Consider the following 13,065-nt stretch of genomic DNA (forward strand, 5'->3'; position numbering starts at 1 on the left):
GTTATTTGATCTACGTTGTCCCGTGACCTGTCTACGTCTGTTTTTCATCTTTATGTTGGCGCCCAGATGCCTGCGGGCTTACGGCACGGTATAAACAGATAAATAATAAATACACAAATGGATCAGCATATGTAGCGTTAATATCAGTGTGTGTATAGGCCCATATTACCAAATTAATTTGAATGTAAGCAGACATACAACACAAAAACCTGGACTTTTGTACATATTTCAAAAAAAGGTGGCAGGCGCTCCTCTCCAGAAAGAACATGGCATGATAACCTGTTCTGAGATGAGTTTGCAGCACACAATTTTTGCTCACTGTACCTTTCACAGATGAGAAATATCCATTTGCATATCAGTCTTTGTCCCGATCACATGGGCAGTCCAGCACTGATATGCTATGGTAATTCCTCTCTGAACAAGAGTACCAACAGCAACCCCATACACGTGTTTCAGCCTTGTTGGGCCTCAGCAGTGAGGTGAAGATGTGCCTCTCTGAGCACAGTGAGCAGGGAGTCCACGTCTGGTTGTCCCCAGGTACCTATGGGTGACCAACCCCAAGTTCCTTGCAAATATTTCAAAAAAGGGTGGCAGGCGCTCCTCTCCAGAAAGAACATGGCGTGATAACCTGAGATAACCTGTTCTGAGATGCGAGTTTGCAGCACACGCTTTTTGCTCACATCAGTCGAGCTAAACTCTAAACAGACAGAGCATTTCGAAGAGGCCTAAACCCCAAAGCACAGACATCCAGTGCCTGCCAAGTGTCTGGCCACAGACTGGAAACAGCAACTGACCAAAACCAATCCAGCCAGAATAACAATGGGCTGGAAGGTTGTCCAGAGCTGTGGCAGTGGTTATAAATGATTTGAAACCTTCCAGCCATCACCTTTCTGTTTTACATATTTGGTAAGTAACCTACAGTTTATTTTTGTTCGATGGGAGATCGAGGGAAAGGATGTATTGCAGGTCACAGTAATTGCAGGTTTTTTTTATTTTAAAATGTAAACAGCAACAGCTGCATGACACCACCCCTAGAAAAGGCCCATTTTATTATTTTCTTTGGTCCATTATATCTTGCTTAATGCCAGCCTTCTCCAGATTCTAAGCACTTGAACAGGAACTGAACCCATGTTGCACTGCATCCTCTTGTTCCAAAGCAAGTGCGTGGCCCCTGAGCTATCCTTCCAAATATATATATTTTTTTGTTTGAGCAAGCAACAGATGGTTTACTTCAAAGGCGGAGGGCAACGCCATGTAAATTATCTCACCTTGCGTGTATCTACATTGTGCATGTGATCCAGGTCTGGCAGATCTGGGTCAGGTCACACAGTGCCCAAGCAGGATTGGTGGCAGAAGCCACTGGGGCACACCTCTCTCATCACAGGCCCAGTGGCTCACTGGATGTGCAAAGCAGACAATGAGAAACACTGATGAGATGTGTGTTCATGGCGTGCTGTCACCGAGTACTGCAGGCTGCTCTTACCCATTCCCAGCTATCTAGACCTAGCCCCCATACCCTTCCTGTTGCTACAATACTTGGTGTGAGCTGCACAGACAGCCCTGCCTCTGCACCCAACCATTCAGGCATGCTTCACCAATGGACTGCCAACCTGTTAGTGATGGTGGCTTCATAGTTTTTCCTGTATCCGTTATTTCTCAAGCTAATGAGATCTAGATTACAGGTGAAAAAAACGGTGGCATATTTAGCTGCATTTACAACCGCCTTTTTCAGGTGCAACACAGATATCTGCTCTTGGGACTGCCTCTTTGTCCAGTAGGTTTAGGGGTAGCAGAGGGGGAGCCAGGGGTAGCAGTTGCTACCTCTGGGACACCCCAAATGACGTCCCTGCATAGTTACTCCTCGTGTATTAGTAATTAGTGACTTGGTTTACAAAGAGTCTGCCAACTGTATGGCCATCAGTTTCGCCCTCTGGGCTTTCTCAAGGCAAACAGATCAAATCAGATTAGTTCCAAGTAAATCAAAATAGCTGCTAATTGCAAATTAGACTGCAACCTCATGGGGGTGTGCAGTTATAAGTTATCTGCTACTCCTTCAATTCGTAGTCCATAGGTTTTTTTATGCTTTCATTCTCATGTTTCACAAACTTAGATGTAGTAAGTGGTGTCCATTCCTTATTGCTTCATGTTCATCATCTCTCTTTCATCAGCATGCTTCTAACTTCAAACGGCACAATTGGTACGGGCAAAATTCCTGAGCTTGTAATCCAGTGTTCCGGTCCCCAAACCGAAAGCGATTCGAACTTCACACACATTCCTACAAATCTGTTTTCCTTTTTTTACCTCAATCTTTATACGTAAAAACCTTAATATATAGTGCTGTGTCACGTTGCACTTCTAAACATAGGAATGTCCCCTTACTAATAATTCTTCTTCTAAGAGAGTAAATACAAACATATAGGGTGGACAGATATCTGATTCTATAAATCTGTCAACTGGTTTTAAATAAAGTTTCCTTAATGCGGAAATCTTAGGACTAAATCTGCCGCAATTCAAAAGTTTCCCCTCATGAGATGTGCTTGCTGTATATTTCAACGACAAGCATATAAATGGGAATGACAAATCTTAACAGGTAAATGAACACTATGAATAGAAAGAAAAACAATCAACTCTGAATTCATAAAAGGTATGAATCATATATTTTTAACAAGACAGTATAACAAAAAATCAATCAATCAATATGGTTAAAGTCTCAACCAAGGGCATAGGAGGAAAATAAATATATCCACATGGTACATACAGTAAAAAATTCAAAAATATTGTGAGAGAAACATATGAAAAAAGCAGAAACAGTAAAATAAAAGAACAATGTCATCTAGTTGATTCACTAAGAGAACATATATAGCAAATAATGGGATGCAGAAAGGAAGAAACAGATGCCTGATAATGATTCAATGGATATTTGGCATCATGGCTCCCAAAAGTGGGGACTTTTTCTTAGTAGTCCCTTCTGTAATTGTTTCTATGCAGAGCAGTTAATGCTGCAGGGTCTTTGGATATAAGATATATTTTATTCTTGCCAACGTGAGGATTGAGTATTGGAACAAAACAAAGAGTTCCAAAATGCAGGGATGTTCAGTTGGATTCCCTGTCTTCTTCACGTTTCGGCGGTAGTCTATTGAAATAGGTCCACCTTCATCAGGGCTCCTATGGGGGGGGGGGACCCTGTAAAGAATATAGGGATATCAGGTGAGTGGGGTTGAGGTGCGGATGCCCATGATAATAGGGCATTGGTATACTCATTGGGAAAAACTCAGCACCGGTCGGGAGGCTTACCTGCCGGTGCTTCAAATCCCAAGTGCTCAGGTTCAGGCCACACAGAGACAGACACCAGGCTAGTCAGAACCAGTCATGTGACTGACCACTGCGGTGTTGTAGGCAAAAATCAGACATCTGGGTATTTTCTATAAGAAAGAAATTAGGCAAAAACAAGAAAGGCTTATTAAGATGGAGTTCTGAAGCCCTAAGTTATAGTAATAGTTTATTAATACTTAGTGCCACGTGGTTCAACAAGGAAACATTGCAAAAAGTTTTAGGCTGTACCTGGTGCAGATACAAGAACACTGCTTCGGTGTACTCCAAGTAATTTGATGGCAGGTACACGTAGTGAGACAGTGCTTGCTGATAAAGGGTTCCTGGAAACACAAAAACAAGGGCGGAATGCCCGGACCTCGTTTTAAAATGAGGTTGAAGGTGTAGTGCAGCAGAGAAAGTTAAATTAAGCAGAGTTAAATTAAGGCGGCGGAGTTAAATTAAGAAAGTGCTGTGCGCCTTTTCTTTGCATATGCTGGATACTCGAGCAAAGTTCGGCATCATAATTATTGTAATTAATTTAAAAATTAAAAATAACTGCGTGTCGTTCCTGTATTGTCATTTTAACAGGTGAGTATCAGCAAGTATTGTACTGATTGTGCAAAACAAATGGCCGTATAAATTTACATACTGACTATGGGGAACAGACAAAGCAAGCGGATCATTTTGATATATGCGGGAGCAGACGCTCATCTGCGTATGCGACGGAGTTCGCCATGGGCTCGCTTACCTGGTTGACCAGCATGGAGCTCTGCTGCGTTAGGCTGGATGCTCGCTGTCACGGCCGTCCCACTTGGAATGAGGGGTGGGGGCGTGCAGCGTCATCTTGTTAATATGCCTGTTGCCATGGTGTGCGCACATGCGCTCTGGTAATGTTTACACTTGTTGTCATGGTGACTGGGGGTGTGTGCAACTCGGGACAGCAGGGAGGCAAAGAACCAAACTTTCACACTCCATTGTCTGCACACACAATCTGTTACAGGCAACAGTGACCGCGTTGGGTGCTGGTTGCAAAAAATAAATGCAGGAAGGTTTAAAACGTCCCATTTGAATTGGGGAATGTGAGCATGCAGCGTCATCTTGCTGTTGTGCCCAATGCCATGGTGAGTGCACATACGTTCTGATGATGTTTGCAATTGTTATCATGGCAGCCTAGGGTATAGACCACTCGGAACTGCAGGGAGGCGGAAGGCAATGCTTTCCAGTCTCTGTATTCTGCACAGGGTATCTTAAAGGGCAGCAGTGGCCGCGATGAGTGCTTGCGGCAAAAAAAGGGGGATTTGTACTATAAGTGTTATGTCAGGGGGTGCAGTTGTCCTTACCTGTAAACAGGCAAATTAAAGGGTTTTTGAGAGTAGTTGATACATATAATTTTGGACTGGCAGTGAGGGTATCACACCACCTGATTTTTAGATCGGTAGCTTAAATCCAAGAGTCAACCAAGGAGATAAACGAGTGGGCCAAAAACCTTTGGGACAAAAGCTAAACACACAGGGAATTACCCATTTGGGAAATTCACAGAGGCGCATTCAGGTGGACTGGCAATTGTTCCCCTAAATGCCGAGATGTCACTTGTGGTGCATGGGGAATCTAGTGTGTATTTTTATATTACTGACTGGAAGATTTCATTCAAACCATTGTGGTAAGTATCCAATCGATGGATCCATCTGGATTCCTTTCTCAAAAGGCTCTGTTGGGTGTCAGGACTTCCCTTGATCCTCTCAACACCCACCAGAGGATGTTGTTTGGTGTATGGTTTGCCGCTATGTAGTGTTCTACTAAAGGCGCTGTCAAATTTTTTGAATCCAATTCTGGACCTATGTTCAGAGATCCTGATGTTAATTGCTCTTGTGGTTTGGCCTATGTACGGAAGGCACATGGGCATTCGATACAATAGACCACGTTTTGGCTCTTGCAATTTGTGAGATCCCTTAATATCCATTTTCGTTGTCCGATTTGGAAGCTGCTCATCTTTTTAGTAAATTGGCATGCCACGCAGCTGCCGCATGGGTGGTGACCCTGTAGTGGTCTTAGTGTCCGCGTGGGGTTCCTACTTGGTTGAAATTGGGAATGTACCAAGTATTCTTTGATATTCTTTGCCCTTTTATATGCAAATATTGGGGTTGGTTCGCCCGGAAGGTTTAAGCGTGCTATGTGCCAATATGTATTGGTGATTTCTTGACTTGTGAGGTGTGAGTACCGAAGTTAACAACACAGGTGAGGCGATCTTCTTTATTGGCAGGGATATCTCATTGTAGTTCAAGGAGAGTGTCCCTGTTGCTATTACGTGCTCTTTTCCTGGCCTGTTCTAACTGTTTTTTTGGGTAGCCCCTTACTCGTAAGGGAGGGGTTAGGCTCTCCGCATGTCGGTTAAAGTCTTCGGGCACAGTGCAGTTCCTACGTATTCGGAGTTATTGACCGTAGGGTAGATTATCCTTAGTATGAGCAGGATGATTGCTGGCATAATGTAGTAAAGTATTCCTGGATGTGGGTTTACGATATAGATCGCATATCAATTTGCCATCTTTTTGTCGTATTGATAGATCCAGGAATTTGATCTCAGAGTTACTATGCTCCATGATACTCTGAATATCAGTATTGCATGTGTTCAGCCAGGTCCAGAAAGTTGTTAATTGAGGGGTGGTGCCGGTCCATACAAAGATAACATCATCTATGTACCGGTACCAGTGTCTGATCTGAAGATGCCATCTGTTGAGGTTCGAGAGTACAAAGTCCCTTTCGAATTTTGCCATGAACAGAATAGCCAGACTCGGGGTAAAGGCTGCGCCCATGGCGGTACCTTTTGTCTGCAGGTAAAGTGAGTTGTCAAAGGCGAAGAAATTCTTTTGAAGTGCAATTGACATTAGCTCTAGGATGAAGCTGGTGGGGGTCCTGCCAGTTGGGGTTTCAGCAGTAAGCCATTCTCTGGCACATTCAGTTGCCTCTTCCTGAGGGATGCTCGTGTATAGTGACTTGATATCCATACTTACTAAGAGTTGTTCTGCTGGGTTAAATTCTAAACCCTCAAATATGGTGATGTTATGTGTGGTGTCCTGAAAATAAGTATGTGTTTTAGTGCTAATTGGTTGCAGGAAGAAGTCGCGTTGCAGAGCGAAATTCACAGTTTCAGAGATTTCTTGGCATATTTCTCGTGTTGGATCTTTGCGGAGAACCATGTAACTGTTTGAACCATTAAGTAGTGCCAACACCATATTCTTGTACTGGTTGGTGGTCATGATAACAAGGCCACCACCTTTATCCGATGGTTTAATGATAATATTTTTGTTCTTTTGAAGCAATATGAGAGCTTCTTTCTCAGTTCGAGTTAAATTGTGTTTAGTTTTGATTGTTTTAGTTTGTAATTTGGCAAAATCTTTCAAGATACATCTCTTGAATGTTAAAAGTTCACTAGGTATTTGACTATCGGAGGGTGTAAATGAAGAGGAGTTGTGTAGACCCGTGTCTTCCTCTTGTTCCTCCGCTTCTAAATTGTGTTCTTGGAAAAATGTTCGTAACCTTACTGTACGTAGAAAGGTTTGAATCTCCATTTCAGAGTCGTACCAATCAGTTCGGCCTGTTGGTACAAATGATAGGCCTTTAGTAAGAACTGAGGTTTCAGCCTCTGAAAGTGGAATTCCAGCTAGATTGAAGATGGGAATTGTTTCAAGATCAGCACTTCAACATGTTTTGGGTTACTATGGTGATGCAAAAGAAATGCAATGGAATCAGAAAGGGGTGCGTCCTTATTAGGAGTTCTAGTAGATGGCTGGGTTTGATGATGGGGTCCTTGTTTTGAGTAGTTGCTGCAGCGGTTGAATGAATGAATGGGTGGGCAAGTGCTTCCCACTCATTTAACCGCTGATGCAACTACCCAACAATCTATACTAGAAGAGGCGCCCTCCATGGAAATCGCATTTTAATGCTAAAATGGTTGGAATGAAAATGTGATGTTTACCAAAGGTTTCAGTGGTTAGTTCCTCTCGGATCTGAAGCCCTTTTTGATTAGTTTATGTCCTGAAGAGGCGTGGTAGAGTGAAATTGATTAGTATATGTCCTGAAGAGGTGTGGTAGAGTGACATTGATTCATTTATGTCCTGAAGAGGTGTGGTAGAGTGAAATTGATTAGTATATGTCCTGAAGAGGTGTGGTAGAGTGACATTGATTCGTTTATGTCCTGAAGAGGTGTGGTAGAGTGACATTGATTAGTATATGTCCTGAAGAGGTGTGGTAGAGTGACATTGATTAGTATATGTCCTGAAGAGGTGTGGTAGAGTGAAATGTGCACATAAAGTCAACAGAGGTTTATCTTTTTTGTTAAAGGAAGCATTTGTTGATCAGAGTATCTGCTCGAAATCGGAATATGTTTACCTTGTTTGTTGACGGATAAAATTGGTGTTGGACACTCGTTATACGTGAGATATGGTGGGACACTTGCCAGTTTGAAAGTGTATAGGAGTTCCTAATTGAAAGCAGCAAGCTTTTCGGGTAAGGACATTCTAGAGATTTCAATGATCTTTCTAATTACAACGACAACCTACATAAAGAGGGAGTTGTGTGGTGAGCCGTTTAAAGCTATGAAGTTTACTTTTGAAACTGCTTTTAGACTTTGAGACTCTAATCTCATGGTGTCCGTCTCTGTCAATATTCATTCTTAGCAAAGTTAGTTTGGATAAAATGGGTCTGCTGTCTAGGGTTTTGTTTTTGTGCTTTTTATGGGGGGTTCTTTCCCTTTTTCCTGACTAGCAAGTAAGTATCCAGAATGAACACTTTGACCTCAGGCTTCATATTGGATCGGGGAAAAACATGATGTATCACACCTTTTCAAGGAGAGTGGTGTAGGGAATGTACATTGCCTTACTTCTGTGGTTACAACTGGGCTGCCTAGTTGCTTTGCATTAAGGGTCTGGGTGAGTGTATGGGTGGGTGTTTGTGTGACTTACCCTTTAGCACTCAGATCTATTTTAAAGAATGTGTATGCCCTTACATTAGATCATTAAAAGATGGGGTTTCCTTCTAAATTGAAATCCTTGGTGGCAATCACATGGAAAATGTAGATACCTCTGCTCCACAAGTTCATGTGTATATAACCTACCAAGAACTTGCTGGAATTGCCGTAGATGGGGCATTTTAAGGCCATCAGGTATTCTTTGTCTTTGCCAACTTTATGATTTTGATCACATGGGCTTATTTAACCAGAGTAGCATTTATCTTTAGATTCAGAAATATTTGAGCACAAATTTGATTTGGTTATTTTTGCAAGATTAATGTTGGAGTGGTGACTGATCTTGAACAACTGAAGGGGGTTTAATGAATCTGATTGTCTTTGCTTAACTACTGCAGGAACAGGATTCAGACTAATAATTTGGGAGGCTTTGTGTGTGTGTGTGTGTGTCTGTCTGTCTGCCTGCTGGCTAGGGCTCAAAATGTACACTAGCCATTGACCAGTTATAATGGACTCTGGAGTAATTAAGAAATGGCGTGTGGTGACTTGAGGGGCCAAGTGACTATACACCAGACAAATTAAGCTGGTGGTGCCTAGGAAAGATATTTGAACGTCCATAGTCAAGAAGGTAGAATCTCATGTAGTTCATATGTTTCTCAGATGTGCTGGTTTAAAAATATTCTGTTCATTTGGTCTCTCTAAGATATCCGCTACAGCTCACAAGGAAGTTTGGTTTGACTTTGGATTGGCATTTTTTTGGTCAGTGGCTAAAGGTATCTGGAAAAAAACGTTTTAAGGCTGTAGTCATTGTACTTTATCTTGGGCTCTTGGTAGCATTTGACAGAGTAGACCACCAGACACTTGCCGACAATCTACATGGCTGCATGGGAATAACTGAGATTGTCCCCCGCTGATTCATATCCCCCCTTGCTAATCACCAACAGTTTCTACAAATAGTTTCTTCCAGATCACCATCTCTACCCATCACATGTGGAATCCTGCAAGGATCCATCCTGTCCTCCGTGGTCTTCAATTTATACATGCAACCGCTCAGAACCCTTCTTGCTCCACATAACATCCACATCCACCAATACGCAGATGACACGCAAATCTACCTCCATCAGAGAAATCCACAGGCTCAAGGCCTGCCTCACATTGATCCAGTCCTGGATGTGCGGTGCTTACATGAAGCTCAACCCCACCAAGATTGAATTCCTACTGCTGACCAATAACACTACACTTCCTGACATGCAGACCTGCCTCTCTCCTGTGAATCTCGAGGGCTTCACACCCCAGCGGACCACCTGCGCCAAGTCCCTTGTGTTCTTTATCGGCAGACCCTTCAAGTTCAAACAGCACACAAGAAAGACACAAACAGATTTGTAGCACCTGTCTTTCCTGCAGAAAATAATGCCCTTTAGTCCAGAAAACAACTTCAACCCCATTACGCTGACCCTCATCGAACTGCACTAGCTCCCGCTGAAAGCCTGTTTCGTCTTAAAATCCTGTTGCATCATCTACAAGGCTGTGACACTGAAGTCCCCAGGCTACCTCATGACACGTTCCTGTATTACATTTTTTTAGGATGTTCCAATCATATTTGAATATATATACGATCACCCTCTGACTTTTTACTCAGTATCTAACTGAGGTTATTGCAGACGGACGCACAGCGCCACTCTTACACGAGGTAAGCAGACAGTTACACGTCTATTAGCTATTGCTATGAGCCACAGGCTCCTTGATCGCTTGGAAGCCCTAAACCCTCTTTTTACTTTACTGATACACACATATATATTTGTTTAGCCTAATAAGGCTACAGTTGACAATGGGGTCAATGATCTGATGAGTCTGTATCGGCGCCCTGTCATCTTTGCAGGTACGAACATTTACCTCTGTAATCTTGCACTTTTTCACACTTTTAGACACTCTACCATGCACCGAATGACCTGACATATCCACAGGTATTTTTCTTTGTTTTCTTTACTCTTTACGACAGATTATTTAACGTATCTACATTATTTCGGTGGATTTGTTCCTCCTAATAGTACAGGCCAGGTACTATGCTCTATTTTTGTTAAGATTTTGCATTTGTTTTCTTTTCTTTCTTTTGTTACACTATGCAGATCTCGCCCTGAAGAAGGACCATTATAGGTCCGAAATGCATTGGCCTTTGTTGTCTGCCTGTACTTATAATAAATGATCTTTCATTACCATCAAAGTAACAGCATAAATGATTGTTCAAATGTAAAATTCAACTTTAGGCATTTTGCCTTACATGTTTCATACTGTTAGACGTGCGTCTAAAAACAGAAGAAAACAGCAGTCTTTGACACTTCGTGAAGTTCTTTGGTCTTTCTGACAATATACCCCTCAAGAGAACGAAAGGACAGATTGAGGTGAGTATTGCCCGAAATTGAGTACGCCCTGGTACACCGCTGGCTGCAAGGAAAAAATGAAACACGTGGTTGACCAAGAGTACACACCAGAATTCATTAATTAGATTGACAGCAATGATACTCACTAAGGCTATGTTACTGATGTCTGTCAAGGAATTACCAACAGATGAGAGGTGTACCCCTGGAAGAATAACCAAGAGTAAACTAAGTGACAAAATCGAGAAGTTGAATGTACTAGAGTTCAGTGTAGATCTTACCGTAGGTTAATGGAGCGTTAACCCCTGGATAGAGTTCCGGTATCCTTCTGGTGATGGAGGAGCTCGTGCAAGGGAGAATGGAAGTCGGTGAGCAAGTCCTGCACAGACTATTCCCGATGAAACAAGGATGCCTGTTAAGAGTCCTGAACCACCTATCACCCGACGAAACAAGGACGCCTGGAACCAAGTCCTGAAAATCCAAGGAAGTACAAAGGTAGTCCATGAAAAGTTCTGTAAATGCTAGAGAACAGTTTAAGGGTGAGACGTGGGCAATCCAAAAGTGAAATCCAAAGTTGTAGACCAGGTGCAGAAATAACGAGCAGAAGAGGGCAAACAGTCCGTTGAACGTTCCGGGTCAAAATACTGATAGATCGTAGAAAAGGCCAGGGATGCAGATGCAGAATGTCCAAGATGCAAAGGAGGGTTGAAAATACCAGAAATCAAGCAAGAAACAACAAAGACGCCACTTGAAACGAGATTCAGAAGCAGCGCGCTGACCACGAGGCAGAGTCTTAAAGGGATCAGCTGACTTGACGTAAAACGTTGCGCCGTAACCGGGCCAATGGGCATCTATGGAAAGGCTGCCAATGTTTCCATGACAACCCCCAGCGTTCACGGAAAGAAACGCAACACGTAGGGACTTTACCTGCATGCAATGGAATACCACGCTGAGTATTTGAAGTCATCCCGAGATCCCCTAGCACGGTTAGCAATACGGGATGAACCTAGATTTTGTAATGGTCTATTGTGCAAACGAGAGTTAGAGCGTGGTGTAATCCTGACACATACATTACAACAGCATTAGCTGTCAACAAGTGTGCAGTCATCACTGCAGGTCCACACCCCTGTCCTTTCAGTCAGATTGGAAAGGGGGCCCATTCTCCAAAGATGTGTAGAGGTATGCTGACATGAAATGGTTCTAATTCAGAAATGGTGGGCCTGTTCTAAAGTACTGTACCTGGGGCTCTGTGAGCATGAGATTCAGTTGTTTCCAATAGTCTTGAATACAGCTTCTTGATTGTTTTGCAATGCGGGGCAATGTGACCACAAAACACCCATTCTCTTACCTTCACTGGTTACCTGTTGGAGCCAGAGTTACCTGCAAGGGTCTTTGCTTGACCCATAAAGCCCTGTAAAATGAGACCCTCCCGGGTGGTGCTGGATCTGTAGGTAGGCAGCTGTGGCCAGTATTTTAGAAGGAAGGGCACAGTGGTGATTGGTCTATAGTTAGTCGGGGTGTTAGAGTCTAAGGAGGGTTTCTTTAAAAGTGGCAGGATCCAAGTATCCTTCAAGTTGGTAGGTACTGTGTTGGATGCAAAAGATGCAATTATTAGTGAGGTGATAAAGGGGGCCAGCTCCTTTGCTGTCTCTTTGACAATTGTTGCTGGACTGATATCACCCAGGCATCTGGATGGTTTTAAACTTAGAATTATATCCTCAACTTCCTTACTGCTGAGGGGGGAGAATTTGAATGAGTCATGTTGCTCAGGTAAAGGAATTTGAGTGACGGGTTGGAGTAAGTTAGTGGCAAGACTAGCTTTTCTGGTCTCAATTTTAGCTTGGAGGAGCGCAATTTTGTCAGAGAGAGCTTTTTGAATATTGTTGCACCATGTGAGGTCTTTGGTACATGAGATAGGTGGTGCGGTGGGAGATTCTAACTCGCTGAGTATGCTAAAAAGCTCTTTTGTGTTGGATTTGGCTTTGGAGATCCGGTCGTTGTAGGAGTCACATTTTGCTAAGAAAATTGCTGATTTGTAATTAGAAGAAGCTAAGTTGAAGCTATCTTTGTTGGATGTAGAAAGGAAGTTTTTCCATGTGGTTTCGGCAGCTCTTTTGTTTTTCCGCAGAATTCTTTGGTGAGGGGTGAACCAAGTATTCAAATGTGATTGAGGTTTAGCTTTTCACATTTTTTGTGGTGCAATCTTATTGATAGCCTTGAGTATTGTGGCATTATAGAGGTCCACCAAGGCAGTAAGGTCATCATTAAGGATGGTAGGGTTGGTTAGAGGTTGAAGAAGTGGAAGTAGCTTTTCCGCATGTTTCTGGCCTGTCTGGGAAGTGCCATCAGTTTGTCGGAATTAGGCTGAATGCCATTTTGTATGGGGAAAAGAATAGCATGATGGTTGGTCCAGACGCA

The 13,065-nt window shown here is 42.9% G+C and overlaps 1 long non-coding RNA gene across 1 annotated transcript; it reads right to left on the bottom strand.

Annotated features, from left to right (window-relative positions):
• Window positions 1-2,674: 2,674 nt before the first annotated feature.
• On the bottom strand, window positions 2,675-4,143 carry LOC138512928 (uncharacterized). Its single transcript, XR_011281619.1, has 4 exons — window positions 4,061-4,143; window positions 3,562-3,653; window positions 3,295-3,422; window positions 2,675-3,183 (listed from the first exon to the last, which is right to left on the bottom strand). It is a non-coding gene; the product is annotated as an uncharacterized lncRNA (long non-coding RNA).
• Between the last annotated feature and the right edge of the window lie 8,922 nt (window positions 4,144-13,065).

The sequence above is a fragment of the Ambystoma mexicanum genome, chromosome 12 (assembly GCF_040938575.1).
Source record: "Ambystoma mexicanum isolate Mex_15411 chromosome 12, UKY_AmexF1_1, whole genome shotgun sequence".
NCBI lineage: Eukaryota > Metazoa > Chordata > Amphibia > Caudata > Ambystomatidae > Ambystoma > Ambystoma mexicanum.